We start from the raw sequence: 16,367 nt of genomic DNA, 5'->3' as shown, positions 1-16,367 counted from the left end.
GTACCATCAAAACTGTACATTTCTAAGATGAGAATGCGTCTGAGTTGATTGTGCTTCTTATCATAATAGCTCTCCCCAATACAAACAGTGACCCACTTCTGCACCCTTTGGTCCAATTAGGATCACAGCCAGCTGACAACATTTGGAGCTCTCAGGCCCCTCGCCGCCTCAGCTGTGGACAAATGTCTCACTCTTTATTTACCTGAATGATGATGATACACACACATTTCCATCGATTCATTAAAAATTTAAGAAACCTCCCAGTCAAAAGGACTTGGACATCTATCGCCGTCAATGGCACTGAAGATGAGCATTCACAGCCAGTTTTTCCAGTTTACATGAACAGAACGTCTTTCCTTGTCAATGGCAGGGAATGAGTTAAACACTGAGATCTCATATATAGTGGTATCTCTACTTAGGAATGTCTCTACATACAGAATTTTCAGAATGAGACACGCGTTAACGGGAAAATATTGCCTCTTATTTTGCTTTGCTGGGCGCACACGCACATCGACGCAACTTGTCAGATAACTGCAGCAGCTGGGAAGAGCTCCGTGCCGTTCGTGGAATAAATGATAAATATCTGTGGAAACGGATGACAGCCTGGCAGTTTTTTTTTTTATTATTACATAGGGTTTTGACAGTTGCAGTTATATTTTCGAGATCAAAGTATCGTTCCGCCTTGTTCCGGCCCTGAATCTTATACCGGAACGGTGTTCTGGACCATTCTGGCCCACCTTTACCCCCGAACATTAGTAAGACATTTGTTCATCTGTAGCACTAGTTGCTACCACAGTCAGAAGATGAAGGGAATATTATCTTCTCTCGTATTTACTGTTTGTATTGCTCTAACACACTTAATATAATCAATCAGGGAATAGAATCTTTTCTCATATTTACTGTATGTTTGTATTACTCTAACACACCAATGTAAAATAAACAGCATTTATATCATAGTTTAAGAAAACCAATCAGAATACATTTGATATTATTAACAGTTGGACTTGAAATGATTAGAATTTGCAGCGCCATGACAATGGGCAGATGAGGGCAGAACATATAGAGCCTACCCACCGACGTCATAAAACCACGTGCTCGCTGTATGGTTCCGCCCACTTGTCCGTCATTTTGTCTCTCTATTAGCATTGGTTTCAACTGATCGAGGAATTTAAAATGCATTTCATGGAAGACCCGGTGCTTTCTGATGCCGTAAACTCACTGGATGTGTTGCATAAAAGGCGTTATGTGGAAAAGCTTCGTTCTATACAGTCGCCAGATCCATATTTGATGCCTAAATCGATGATTTTTGACCGGCTGCCTTCACCGTCTCTGCCTGACCCTGATATTTACAACTATCTTGTCCACACAAAATCAGCCTATTCTCACGAAAGTTTGAAAAACTTTAAGAGCTTGGAGGCTTATAAATGCTACGTTGCTGGTTGGGTGAAACAGGTCCTCGTACACGAAAATTCGGCAGGAATCTTGTGCTCGGAAGGTGAGTTACGAAATTTTCAATTCAAAATCTTTTGTTCTTGCTAACATCCACTGTCAAGTCTAATGTATTTCATGTCATTTGTCAATGGAGCTAGGGCTTTTAATGTTTATATGGTTTAGCGATAGCACTCACTACATACATACGTGTATGTTGTCGGCGATTAGCCTAGCAATGATCTTAATTGTGGTTGTCAGCCCAAAACCCTCTAAATATATATTAAATGCATCTTACCAGATATAAAATGACTACTACATAATCTGTGGTAATCGTTTGGAGCCCAGTTTTCTCGTCGAATTGCAGCAGCCCATCTCGCTCTCTTCTCTCCGGGTCTCTCGGAATCCGGTAGAACTTCAAGTCTCTCCGTCTTCTCCGTCTATCTTCTCTGTTATTGCAACCGACCGCCACACACGCCTTCACCATTTTGATTATTAATGTTAACGAGCAGAAAAACACGTCGTAAATAGGAGGAATGTACGTAGCCGTAACAGGTCAACACGATGTGTTGCCGGACAAGTGGGCGGCACCAGTCAGGAGAGCGGAGTTGTGACGTCACGTGGGTAGGGTCTATACAGGACGCCTTCTGACCACAGAATCCCAACGTGCATCATGCAGCTGACTGAGCAAAATTGACGCTGATAGGCAGGTGATAGGCAAGAAATCTACAAGCCCACGTCTGCACCACCAAATCCCGCAATTAACTCTTCCGGACAGTCCAGAACAAATGTCGGGACATGTTGTCTTGCCACATGGGACATCTGATACGGAGGAACCCGCGACCGAAAAGTGAACACTCAGGACTCACGTGGCGCTGAGGATGGAAAAATCCTTAACTCTTGTTGCCCTGACGACAATAACGCCCTAAAACTCCTGTCCAACAGACAATAATCCGAAACAACACCCAGACACACCCTTCTTCCAGATCACAGCAGCCTCACCAGAGCCCCCAGGAGACAACGTTTAACTAATCGCTGTCATTTTTCTCGGTAATCTTTTATTGACTTGTAATATGGTGACCCTGGATCCAGTTTGCCTCCTCGCCTGGTTTTTTCTATGCTTTATGATTGCTGCCGACTTCGGATAAATTGTTTTGTGTTTTGAAGCATTTTTCCATCTTATAAAATGGAGTCAGTGCGAGGGGGTAAGATTAGGTGAACACGCACAGTTCGGCCTTTTGGCTGGGTTGTCGGAGTTTTGCCGGCCCGGGTCATTGGATTTGCACCAGCGTGTTCTGGCGGTTCGGCTGGCGTGCTTCCTGCAATCTGGTTAAATTGTCAGATTCCTTCAAAGATGCAAGAGAAACAAAACAAGGGCAACAAGAGGTTCAGGGCAACAGTTAAGATTCATGGTCACGAATTCGGATTAGATGTAATTTTGTAAATAATATATATTTTTTGTATGTAGCGCATTAAAATGTACTTGATATAATCGAAAACTTTCGGGAAGTGTAGCATGAGTATTTTTCACCTCAAAGCAATTCTACGCTCCTTCCATTAAATATCACCCTAGGCAACCGCCTAGCTCGCCTGTGGTGAGGGCCGGCACTGTATGACAGTTATTCACTATTTATGTTTTCAGTCACGGTAGTTTGCGAAAAATCTCACTTGAAATCTGATAAGGGACGATCACGTGATCAAACTGCAACAATGACATCACCAGTTATGAAAATCTGCAAATATGCTGAACACACTTAAAAATAAGAGGCAGCGGTTTTTCAGTATTTCACTCCGGAGCCCGGTTATATAAATGATTGTTTTCGGCTATTAAAACGTCACCTCCTTGTGGATGGATTTTGAAAGGGTAAAAAAAAAACCTTCTGCAGATACGCTGAAACCTGTTTCTGTGTGGACGGGCCCTCAGAGACCTCGTAGGCGTACGTCCCACTGGCCTTTCCTCCTCGCTCAGTGAATGTCTGCGTATGAATGGCGCTGAATGTCGAGGAGGGGGTGTGGCGGCGCACTGCAAACCCTTTTTGCGTATGTGTGTGTTTTTGTGCGAGTCAGACGGAAGCAGCTACGATCTTCAGGCGCTCTTCATTAAGGCAGAAGAAACAGCACGCAGAAGTATTTAAAACTACATACGCATGCTCCTACTCAAAAAAAAAGAAAAAAAAAAGCCTGAAAAGCAGAGTGCACTACAGGAAGCCTCCGAGGTAATTATTTTAATGTTATAATTACGGCGTGGCAGCAATGCAATCCATACACGGCGTGTTAATCGCCGGAATGATTTTTTAAAAAACTTTTTTGAACACTTAAAGGAGACTTGACATTTTGATGAGGTCACACTTTTTCAATATAGTGAGATATATACTTGTGAAACCTTAACATGGCTGGAAGATACTTAACCTACTCCTATGAAAAGAGCAGAGGGCTCCTTTCAAACTTGAATTTACCGTATTTTTCAGACTATTAGTCGCACCTGAGTAGGGCTGGGCGATATGGCCTTAAGTACGTATCACGATAAATTGAGCAGATTTACCTCGATAACGATAAATGACGATAAATTCGCCCAAGCAGACTGTTATATAATTTGAAATTTTGAATCAATGCATGGAATACAAATGAACCGTTTCTCGTTAAATTTATTTAACCAGCTTTCAATTTAACAATTGCACATGCAGTCTAAACATTAACTATTCAAAAAAAATCTTGTAAACAATAAGAATTCTAGTGTGAACATTTATAACAGCTTGTATGACTTGAAAAATGTACATTATAAAAATCAATATGACGACTGTGCAAACATGTCATTCTAACACAAATGACATGCAGCTTTAACAGTACACTTAAGACAACTTATTGGTAATGGCTGCTGTGACATAATTATTCAACACAAGTGTTTACGTCAAGGTTTCAGTTTTTTTTTTCCCCTAAACATTTTTTAATACATGCACCCCCACACAGACACAACCAGAATAAAGCTGTATTGCTCTGATGCCAATGAAACATTTAAGGTTGTATGATGGCAGAATAAAGCAAACACATACGGGAAAAGTAGCTGTGGCCATTAAACTGTCATATTATATATAGACTTCACTGTTGGATTATACTTTATGCTGAGTGCTTTACCATCATGAAAGCTTCCAGAGAAATCACACAGATGCCAAATAACGCGGCATAATGATTGCTACATGGAAGTCCGTGCCCAGTCCACTTATTAATTTCAGCCGTTTCGACAAGGTTATAGCCGCTGTCTGACTCTTTCACGTTCATTTGTAGCCGTTGTTAGCCGCTATCGTTAGCCTGTGGCTGGGCTACCAGAAGTAAGCACTGAAAGCATCCTCTCCTGATATCGTGAGAACCAGGGAGGACAGCGGGTGGAAGCCCGTCTGGAACCCGCCATGAGTTTACTTTATGTCGGGTGAAAGTTTGGCGAAGCTAACTTAAGCCCGACTCCATCCCCTTTACTTCTAGCGTTAGCTGCTAGCGTTAGCCTACCGGGCTTCTGTTTGATTGGCTTCCTGAAAACCACGTGAATCCATACGTAGGCACACTGTCTGCTTTCTTAAAGGGGAATGAACATAGCCGAACAACACAGCGTCAAAGCGGGATAAAAATGAAACTGAAAGCATCCTCTCCTGATATCGTGAGAACCAGGGAGCACAGCGGGTGAAAGCCCGTCCGGAACCCGCCAAGAGTTTATTTTATGTCGGGTGAAAGTTTGGCGAAGCTAACTTAAGCCTGACTCCATCCCCTTTACTTGTAGCGTTAGCTGTTAGCGTTAGCCTACCGGGCTTCTGTTTGATTGGCTACCTGAAAACCATGTGACTCCATACGTAAGCTGTCTTAAAGGGGAATGAACATAGCCAAACAACACAGCGTCAAAGCGGGATAAAAATACTATATTTTCTTGTTTTATTAAATTACCGAATTTACCGTCATGGTCAAAATTACGTCGGTCATCGTGAAGAATTTTGGTGATGGTAAATTTTCGGTTTACCGCCCTGCTCTAATAATCGCACTAGCCAAAAAATATGCAACCATATTCTTCACTATCAGTTGACAAGACAGCTCCCACAAGCATTGGGGGCTGACCCAGGCAGACCCGAGTTGGCTTTCACTGTGACAAAGCCAAACACGCTGCGTTCAAACGCCGGATTTAGCTGGAAACGAATACTTTACTCCATATAAGCAGGCAGGATTGTGTATTGTGATTTGGTTGAGGTTTCAAGGTTATTATTACTGTAATTTTTGCACTATAAGGCGCACCTGACTATAAGTCGCTACCCACCAAATTTGGCACAAAAACGGCATTTGTTCATAGATAAGCCGCACTGGACTATAAGCCGCAGCTGTCCTCACTGTATAATGAGATAGTTAGACTGAAAGATATTAACCGGTAACACTTTATTTGACAGCGGCATAATACAACTGTCATAAGACCAAATAAACCATCATGAAGCTTTGAACCAATTGACTGCAAAGCTTCATTGCTTCAAGAAGCTTCTTTTGGCCATCACTGCTCCCTTGGACAGTCAACCTCTGCTGCCACCTGCTGTCTATTGTGGTCCAACATGCCTCTTAGCATGTATTGCAGCGCTAGAGATGTAAATAAGAATTCATGTTTTGTGCTAATTATTTCTTCAGTTACTGTTCCAGTTGTTTCATTAATTGCTAGTCATGTGTCATGAGCAGACAGATGTTATAAAAGATGTCATTTAGTGTTATCCGGCAGATTACCTCACATTTGAATGGATGTAAAAGATCCGAAATGGACATAAATGGAGGTAGTGTCATAATTTGCCGGATGACATCTGTCATAAAAATTCAGTAATGTCCATGATAGTGTTATGTCATAATTATGGCAGTCTTATGACAGTCTTATGACACCAATGTCAAGTAAGTATTACCCCAAATAAATCAACAAATAAGCCGCAGGATTCAAAATAAAGGAAAAAACTAGCGGCTTATAGTCCGAATATTATAGTACATAAGCGAGCCCCACGCATGAACTTTCAACTTAAAAAGCTCTTTGTTTTGTGACGTCCGCCACATTGGATTACACAATAGCGTAATTCTAGCTCGAAATATTTCCGTAAAATGAATGATAACTGCCCGTTTTTTTGCTTTTTTTAACCATGAATTTTCAACCCCTAGCAAAAAGTATGGAATCACCAGTCTCGGATGAGCACTCACTCAGACATTTTATCATGTAGAACAAACTCAGATAAAAAGCTTGTAAAAAATTTAGCATTCAGAAACACTAAAAGAAATAAATAACAAACATTGTGCTGGTCAGTAAATGTTACTTTTATAGAGCAAGTGCAGGGAAATTTATATGGAATCACTCAATTCTGAGGTAAAAAAAATATGGAATCATGAGAAACAAACAAAGAAATAACAATCAAAATAAATCTCTAGTATTTAGTAGCACCACCTCTGACTTTTATGACAGCTCACTGGAATAGCACCACACCAAAGTTCCAGCATCATCACCTTGTCAAGAGTCAAGAATCTGCATTGGACAAGGTGATGATGCTGGAACTTTTGTTTGGTGCTGTTCCAGTGAGATTTACAAAAATGACTGCCTGAAGAAGACATCAAAATTCCCTCAGTCCTTGATAATATGGGGCTGCATGTCAGGCAAAGGCACTGGGAGATGGCTGTGGTTACATCTTCAATAAATGTAATAAAAAAATGTTTAAAAAAAAAAAAAAAAAAAATGCAATAAAAAAATAAATGTTTACGTTGAAATTTTAGACAGCGTTCTTATCCCTTCAATTGAAAATAGATTTGTCATTTTCCAAGATGAAAATGCATCATGCCACAGAGCTAAAACTGTTAAAGCATCCCTTGGAGAAAGACTTATCCAGTCAATGTCATGGCCTGCAAATAGCCCAGATCTCAACCCTATTGAAAACCTGTGGTGGAAATTGAACAAAAAAATGGTCCACAGCAAGGCTCCGACCTACCAGGATGATCTGGCAACTGCAATCAAAAAGAGTTGGCACCAAATTGATGAAGTCCATGCCTCAGAGACTGCAAGCTGTCATAAAAGCCAGAGGTGGTGCTACTAAATACTAGAGATGTGTTTTGATTGTTATTTCTTTGTTTGTTTCTCATGATTCCATATATTTTTCCTCAGAATGGAGTGATTCCATATATATTTCCCTGCACTTGCTCTATAAAATTAAAATTTGCTGACTAACACAATGTTTTTTATTCATTCCTTTTAGTGTTTCTGAATGCTAAAGAGTTGCATTTTTGAACTAATTCTTTTAGTTTAGTTCGTTTAATTCTTTTTTTTTTTTTTTCAAAAAATGTTTGTTCTACATGATACAATGTCTGAGTGAGTGCTCGTCCGAGACTGGTGATTCCATACTTTTTGCTAGGGGTTGTAGCATTCGCGTTCTCGCTAGCATTAGCATTTAGCATGGCGAGCGTCATTTTAAACGTTCGGGAAACTTTTTACATAAAGTTCAAGGTGTTCAGGTAGGTACAATTAATTGAAAATGATGGACTGTTTTCCTGTTCAGTCTGCATTATCATCACCAAGTGGGCATTGTCCTTGTAGATGGACACTTGTCTTTCCCACCCGCTCGCCTCAGCATTCAGCCGCTCTGCTCCCCGGCTTTGAAATTCACTACCAATTGACCTTAGGAACACGGACTCAATCCCCGTTTTTCAATCAAAACTCACCTGTTTAAATTCGCATATCCATAATAATCCTGATTTCTTTGTGTTTTACTGTTCTGCTAATTGTTTTCATAGATTAGTATTTTATTGTTTTGAACGTTTTACACTTACCGTATTGGCCCGAATATAAGACTTTTTTTTTGCATTGAAATAAGACTGAAAAAGTAGGGGTCGTCTTATATTCACGGTCTAGACATTATACCCATTCACGGCGCTAGATGGCACCAGATATCATTGAAGCGATGTTCTGTTATAACAGATCTCAGCTACTCTGAAGTTTAACCAGTTTGCATTATTTTATTGCAATGTTTTTCCTTCTTCAGATTTGTTTCAAGACTACAGTTACATTTAGACCTCGCATTGATGGTTAATGAAGGTATTGCAATTTTTTGTTGTTTTATCACAATAGATTGGTTTATTTACATTTACAAAACCAGAAGCCATTCATTTACGAATGCGATTGCACTTTAGTTTACATATTTAAATGTTCAGATATTAAGTTTTGAATGAGGCAAAATAAAATGCTTTTTCTCTCAATCATATTGTTATAATCATTTGTTTCAGATGTACTGTGATTATTTTCTTTATGATTTGGTGTTCTAAAAGTCTTTTTTCAAATTTGAGTCTTGAAAAAGAGGTGGTCGTCTTATAATCAGGGCCGTCTTATATTCGAGCCAATACGGTAATTGTTTTTAGTTTTGAATTTGTCTAATTGTTTTTTAAATGATTGTACAGCGACCTTGAGTGCCAGAAAGATGTCTTCAAATAAAATTATTATATTTGGATGCTACAATATAATAATAATTTGTTTTTTTTTTATCAAAAATAATCACTTGCCCTAAACTTTTCTTGAATGACGTATCCATAAACCGTGTGTAATTTTTTTCTCACAGCATTTGAAAGTTAAAGTTGTTATACCATTACACTCTTATATAGGTGAAATTTTAAAAAATGTAAAAAGTGCGACCTATGTTATTTTGGAATGAAAAAGACCGTTTCATTCAATCAGTTGCTATAAACGTGATGTGAAAGACGTTACAGAGTGGATCACGTGTAGAACATGAAAAGTAACGTTAGTTACTTTGCCGATTAACTAATTAATCTTTCGTTGAGGTAACTGAGTTACTACAGCAATTACTTTTTGGGAGAAGTAAGTTGTAACTGTAATTAATCACTTTTTTAAAGTACGATTAACAACACTGGTTACAGCTTTACAAATTGTCAAAAGTGAAGGAAGTCAAAAGCTTAAAAGGACACAATTGCTGTCTGTCAAGCTGAACAACTTCACGTTTAGTGAGGACACAAGGTGTCATATTAATAAAGTAATTAAAAAAAAACAACTGGAGACAAAATGACGGACGAGACTTTGACGTCGTAAAGTCCAAATCACATAAGTCGAGTACGTCGTAACTCGGGACTACCTGTATTATCTTATTCATTCATTCATTATTACTTTTTCCATTTTATTCAAATTAGAAAATAAGAAAAACACGCAAAAATTCTCTTTTATTCAACACTTCTATTTCTTTTTATTTGAACAACGCGTGATTTGCGCTGCAAGGCAATGGCAGCCCGCGAGTTAAACCAACACGTTTGCTCCGTTCCCATTGTACGAGGGTGTGTACTGCATACCGACAGGAGAGACGTGTACGTGTTGTGTGAAAGCTACAAGGCCGAGCACACATACGTGTACACGCGCGCGCATCATCATCATCATCAAGGTACTCCAACAGGAGCTCATGTAAGCATATTCGCCGGCGCAAAAGTGCTGAAACACAAGGCCGTGTTGCAGACTCGCCCACTCTCACATAAATAAACAATCTTTGAACACACACACAAAAAAAATACATCATGCAGAACACGCACACACATGCTCACATAAGTGTATTGTCAAGGTTTAACAAATGCATTAAATAGCCACAGCAGCACCTACACCTTGTTTGACCCTCCTTTACCGTTTTTAAAGAGACATATACACACAAATAAATACGTAAAAGGAAATAAGGTGGCTGCTTTTTCCATCTTCATCTTCATTTGAGGCTCTTCCAATACTGAGTACTGATCCGATACTTAGGCAATGTATTTACGAGAAAAAAAGTACATTCAAATGTAAAATATTTCCATACTTCTGACATTATCACTCTTCACTATCTGACAACTAGCTTCCCGCAACAGCTAGCATAACGGCAGTGTATAATTCTGGTTCGGCCGTTTCTGGGTGTGTTGTGATGTTGCATAGTGCAAAACAGAGTTATTTTTGACAATACAGGTAGTCCCGAGGTTATGACCGAGTTCAGGTCCTACGCTAGTAATGTAACCCGAATATTGCGTAAATCGGAATTAACCCTTAAGTACCCCAAAACCACCCCCTAAATCTCCAAATAACTATCCAAAAACATGTATTATACATCATTGTACTGCCCTCACCAAGATGTTGGTGCTAAGTCCTAGCTAGGCAGCGAGCTAAGCTCCGAAATGACGATGTCAGACGTCATTGTGGTTTTCTGACTTTATTCAGCTGCTCATGACGTCAACACTCACAGGATGAAACTAAAATAAAAACTGAAATTAAATCATTTTCATCTTCAATAACAGCAATTCAAATTTGTGTTTATAACTCGCTGCTGCTCCACCAATAACAATCCACACAAATGATTAGCACTTATCAGTTAGCGTTCGCACATCATCAAAAACACACACTCACATCAACTCGCCCCAAATATTCAACAACAATTGAAAATGCACATAAACAATACAAAAGTTGTTATATACGGTTGTTGCCTCTGTGGATGCTTCACAAGCAACAAATATGCGCACAGGCTTGCAGCGGTTTCCCCTCTCATTCAGCTGCGCGACTTCAACTTTTGTTCAGAATTAGCTTCTTATCACTGATTATGATGCGAAATGCGGAAATCGAGCGAACGAGTTGAATCATCCTAGTGACACTTGCTTTGTTAAAACCAACTAGCGAAAAATCAACGCATTTCAATTAAAAAATTTTTTTTTTTGTTATCGTAGCTGCTTGTGTTTGTAGGCTTGACTTCTGGCACTCTAATTTCTTTTGCTAACCGAGCAGCAGGTGTCGCTGAGACCCTCTTCCATCACAAAGCACTCACATGCCATAGACTTCATAATATATTGACGGCGCACGGGGCCGATTAATTGAGGGCCCATCTCCGTCAAAGCTGACCAAGTGGAAACACAGACAAAGAGCTTTTTACGTTGAGATTCTTGTTCTTGTTCTTGATGGTTTCGCAGTTCAAACCATCTCTAAAATATGCCATATTTTTCTGAAAATTATTGTTGTAATGGAAAGATAAGACACAAGACGGATATAAACGTTCAACATACTGTACATAAGTATTTATTTTTTATAACAATAAATCAACAAGGTGGCATTAACATTAACATTCTGTTAAAGCGATCCATGGATAGAAAGACTTGTCGTTCTTAAAAGATAAATGTTAGTACAAGTTATAGAAATTTTGTATTAAAAGCCCTCTTAATGTTTTTGTTTTGATAAAATTTGTAAAATTTTCAATCAAAAAATAAATAGTAAAATAATAAGTAGCTCGCCATTGTTGATGTCAATAATTACATTACATTATGGTGCTTAAACCCATAAAATCAGTCGCACCAAAGCGCCAGCAGAGGGAGACAAAAAACACAAGTAACAAGTGGACACAACACTGTTCTGTCATTTTAATCTGTTTGAGTGGGACATGTGCGTTAATTGTAGAGCTGAGACGAATACTCGAGCAACTCTAGTAACTCGAGTTAAAAACTGATCCGAATAATTTTATTCACCTCAAGTAATCGTTTATTTTGACAGCTCTAAGCATCACGTTTTGCTCGGACTACTTTTAATGCGGGACAACGCGCTAACGTCACGTGCGGAGAGGAAGAAAAAAACAAAAAAAAACTTACTGCAGCCGACAGCCGCTACAAACGACACCGACGTTGCTAAATACTAGCCTGCACGATTCTACATTTGTAGCAGGTAGTGTCTAATGCATCTCATAGAGATCACATGTATGTTGAACTAGATGCGAAATGTCAGACTCGGCCGCGTCTGGGCAGCGTTAGTAAACAGCCGTCATCTTAAAGCAGTGGAGTGCTAAGCGCTAATAAAGAGCGCTAAGTGCTAATAAATAAGATTAACGTTACTGTCACTAGCTCAAGTAACATTAGCCCTGCGGAGGGCTAGGTTTCTATTAATTCTGACCACTGTCGATGCGTGGCTATTGTGTCTTACATAGAGGCTTTAACATAACTTAGCATTGTGGAGTGATGAGGGTGTGAAATAAAAACTTAATAATGCTAACTATCAATTTTAGCTCAGTAGTCATTGCTGGATAAAACACCAAGTAGCACTTGTCCCTAATGTGCTCCAATACAGCCTGTATCATAGGTTTTTTTGAAAATCCTATCAGGACTTACAGTTTAGACTTAGAACTTAAAAATAGCTTGACACAAATAGAAATTCAATTGAAACACGTGGGAAAAAATCCTAACTTTTAAGTTATGTGTATTATCAAGCGTAACGGCATTTTTAGGTAAGATTATTACATTATATATATATACAACAATATACATTGAAAATAAAGACATTTATTGACTGAAAATGGTTCAAGATTAGATGAAATGTCTTGTTTTCTCTTGTATATTTATAATTGCTCTTCACCTAAAAATACATTTGTTTTATCCGATTACTCCATTAATCGATAGAATTTTCAGTCGATTATTCGATTACCAAAATATTCGATAGCTGCAGCCCGAGTTAATTGCGTCAAATATTTTAACGTGATTACTTAAAAAAAAAAATTAATTACCGCCCGTTAACGCGTTAATTTTGACAGCTCTAAATATTATATAAAATAAAATGCATTCAATGATAGTTTTTTTCATGGTAGCTTGTTGTTAATTCTCCCTATCCTGTCCTCTTCCTGAGTTGCCATTTTAACAGAGACTATTATAGATTTTGGTATAAACTTGTTTCTTTTTAAACATTGGCACATTGGCTTTTTAAAGCGATATATCATTTCTTGGCAGGAGCATATCGATAACCTTTCGGGATACAAAGTATCACGATATATCATCATTTCGATATTTTGTCACACCCCTTTTACAAATATCACAAATCCTTTGAATCTTCGCTGTTTTTGTTTTGCAGGTGAAAATATTTTTTGAGACGTGCAGGTGCGCCTAATGTCGCAAATATTCCCAAATATGAATCACATCAATGCACATTCATTTCTAAAAAAGTAAGGAGAAAGCAAGGTCACACTTCCCCATCAGCACATTTGTTTGATTTCAAGTGTGTCACATTCTAACAGGCGGCAAACTTAAGCCTATTGGAAGGGCGGCGTGACATAATTCATGCAGATTTGATGCAACCGCTTGCTACTTCTGCATTACTCACTTGGAAAAAAAAAGGCAATTTGTTGCTACTTTCAAAGCATTTTTGACTACCGCGACATCACTTGGTCCACCTGTATGTATGCAGCGTGCGTCCACGCAAAGTTCAAACACGCGACCGCTTGTCTGTCAAGCATCTGCTGCGGAAAAAACATCGGAACGTGCCTCCTCGTGATGAGGAGAAATAAAACAAATCAAAGTTCAATGTAATATGAAACACGCAAAGACAATTTCTTCTTTTATCCAGCAATGAAAGTCAAAGGTAGCTTGTTTTTTTTTTTTGTGTGTCTGTGTGTTTTTTCCACTCACCTTTTTGGTTTTTTTGTTGTTGCGAATCCCTCCTCTGCTGGAAGTTTAGTCGCGATCCCAGGAGGAGTCGCGCTGAGAGAGAGGATGCTGCCGTTGTGTGTATGTGTGTGTGTGTGAGGCAGAGAGAGGGAGAATGTGTGTTTGTATATGAGGGAAAGGGTGACAGAGAGAAAGTGAGAAAGAGAGAGAGAGAAGGAGGGAGGGAGGGAAAAAAACAGACGTGGTGAGCTGAAGCCCAATGCCAAAGGATGCTTCAGTCTCCTAGCAACAACAATCGATCTTAGCGCCGAGACATTTTTATTGGATAAAAAGAAAACTTAGCCATTCCAACACCCCCACCGCCGCCATCCTTTTTTTTTTTTTCTTCACGTTTACCAGTCGGATCGACAACAGCCAGAAGAGAAGGGGATAAAGAGATGCACAATTCATCTTCATCCATCTGTCCACTTTGGAGTCTGTTAAAAAATGCCCCTCCAAATTACAAAAAAAAAAAAAATCATTTTAAATAATGAAATGTGCTAGCAGCGATGCGGCAAATCATCAAACTTTGACGCGACGCTCCACCCTCATTGGATGGCGAAGGATAAAAAGCGTGGCAATGGAACCATCGCCCAACTGCTTCTGATTGGGCCGATTGCCCAGCAGGAGTTGGTCAAACTGAAATTAAAATGGCAGACTTGCTCAATTTTGGACACGGGGCGCGAACGCTTTACCATGCGTTCTTTTTAGGGCTGTTAAACAAGTAAAATTTTTAATTGAGTTAATCACAGCTTAAAAATTGATTAATCGTAATTTATCGTAATTCATACCATCTCTAAAATATGCCATATTTTTCTGTAAATTATAGACCCCAATCACAACGTCACACAATCACGTGATCGCTGTATTGTGCCACCATATTGTCCATCATTGTGTGTCCGTATTGTCATTGATCGTAGTTTCTAAAGGTGGATTCACTTGCAAATTATGGAAACCGCGGTGTTTTCAGACACATTAAACTTATTGGATGAATGAATGAATGAATGAATGAATGAATGAATGATTGAATGAATGAATGAAATATTTATTGTCATCATCATCGGCATCATTGACAATCACAAAATGTGATATTATTTGCCCGAAGGAACCGAAGGAGACAAAGGCAGACGGGAGGAAGCATATGCTTATCAGTTTCCCGTCCCCCATACAACTAAAGACGCACATTCAGACATGGTACATACAGTGCCTTGCAAAAGTATTCGGCCCCCTTGAATCTTGCAACCTTTCGCCACATTTCAGGCTTCAAACATGAAGATATGAAATTTAATTTTTTTGTCAAGAATCAACAACAAGTGGGACACAATCGTGAAGTGGAACAACATTTATTGGATAATTTAAACTTTTTTAACAAATAAAAAACTGAAAAGTGGGGCGTGCAATATTATTCGGCCCCTTTACTTTCAGTGCAGCAAACTCACTCCAGAAGTTCAGTGAGGATCTCTGAATGATCCAATGTTGTCCTAAATGACCGATGATGATAATTAGAATCCACCTGTGTGTAATCAAGTCTCCGTATAAATGCACCTACTCTGTGATAGTCTCAGGGTTCTGTTTAAAGTGCAGAGAGCATTATGAAAACCAAGGAACACACCAGGCAGGTCCGAGATATTGTTGTGGAGAAGTTTAAAGCCGGATTTGGATACAAAAAGATTTCCCAAGCTTTAAACATCTCAAGGAGCACTGTGCAAGCCATCATATTGAAATGGAAGGAGCATCAGACCAATGCAAATCTACCAAGACCCGGCCGTCCTTCCAAACTTTCTTCTCAAACAAGGAGAAAACTGATCCGAGATGCAGCCAAGAGGCCCATGATCACTCTGGATGAACTGCAGAGATCTACAGCTGAGGTGGGAGAGTCTGTCCATAGGACAACAATCAGTCGTACACTGCACAAATCTGGCCTTTATGGAAGAGTGGCAAGAAGAAAGCCATTTCTCAAAGATATCCATAAAAAGTCTCGTTTAAAGTTTGCCACAAGCCACCTGGGAGACACACCAAACATGTGGAAGAAGGTGCTCTGGTCAGATGAAACCAAAATTGAACTTTTTGGCCACAATGCAAAATGATATGTTTGGCGTAAAAGCAACACAGCTCATCACCCTGAACACACCATCCCCACTGTCAAACATGGTGGTGGCAGCATCATGGTTTGGGCCTGCTTTTCTTCAGCAGGGACAGGGAAGATGGGTAAAATTGACGGGAAGATGGATGGGAAGACCTGAGACTGGGACGGAGATTTATCTTCCAACAGGACAATGATCCAAAACATAAAGCCAAATCTACATTGGAATGGTTCAAAAATAAATGTATCCAGGTGTTAGAATGGCCAAGTCAAAGTCCAGACCTGAATCCAATCGAGAATCTGTGGAAAGAGCTGAAGACTGCTGTTCACAAACACTCTCCATCCAACCTCACTGAGCTCCAGCTGTTTTGCAAGGAAGAATGGGCAAGAATGTCAGTCTCTCGATGTGCAA

At 39.4% G+C, this 16,367-nt stretch overlaps 1 protein-coding gene across 1 annotated transcript in view; it reads right to left on the bottom strand.

The window, feature by feature from the left end:
- Positions 1-14,004, bottom strand: part of grm3 (glutamate receptor, metabotropic 3) — a 144,903-nt gene extending 130,899 nt beyond the window's left edge. The window contains exon 1 of the mRNA XM_057836602.1: positions 13,855-14,004. The gene's annotated coding sequence lies outside the window, so the exon portion shown is untranslated. The remainder of the gene's footprint in view (positions 1-13,854) is intronic.
- Between the last annotated feature and the right edge of the window lie 2,363 nt (positions 14,005-16,367).

The sequence above is a fragment of the Corythoichthys intestinalis genome, chromosome 5 (assembly GCF_030265065.1).
Source record: "Corythoichthys intestinalis isolate RoL2023-P3 chromosome 5, ASM3026506v1, whole genome shotgun sequence".
NCBI classification, from domain to species: Eukaryota; Metazoa; Chordata; class Actinopteri; order Syngnathiformes; family Syngnathidae; genus Corythoichthys; species Corythoichthys intestinalis.
This window is presented reverse-complemented; position numbering and strand designations above follow the sequence as displayed.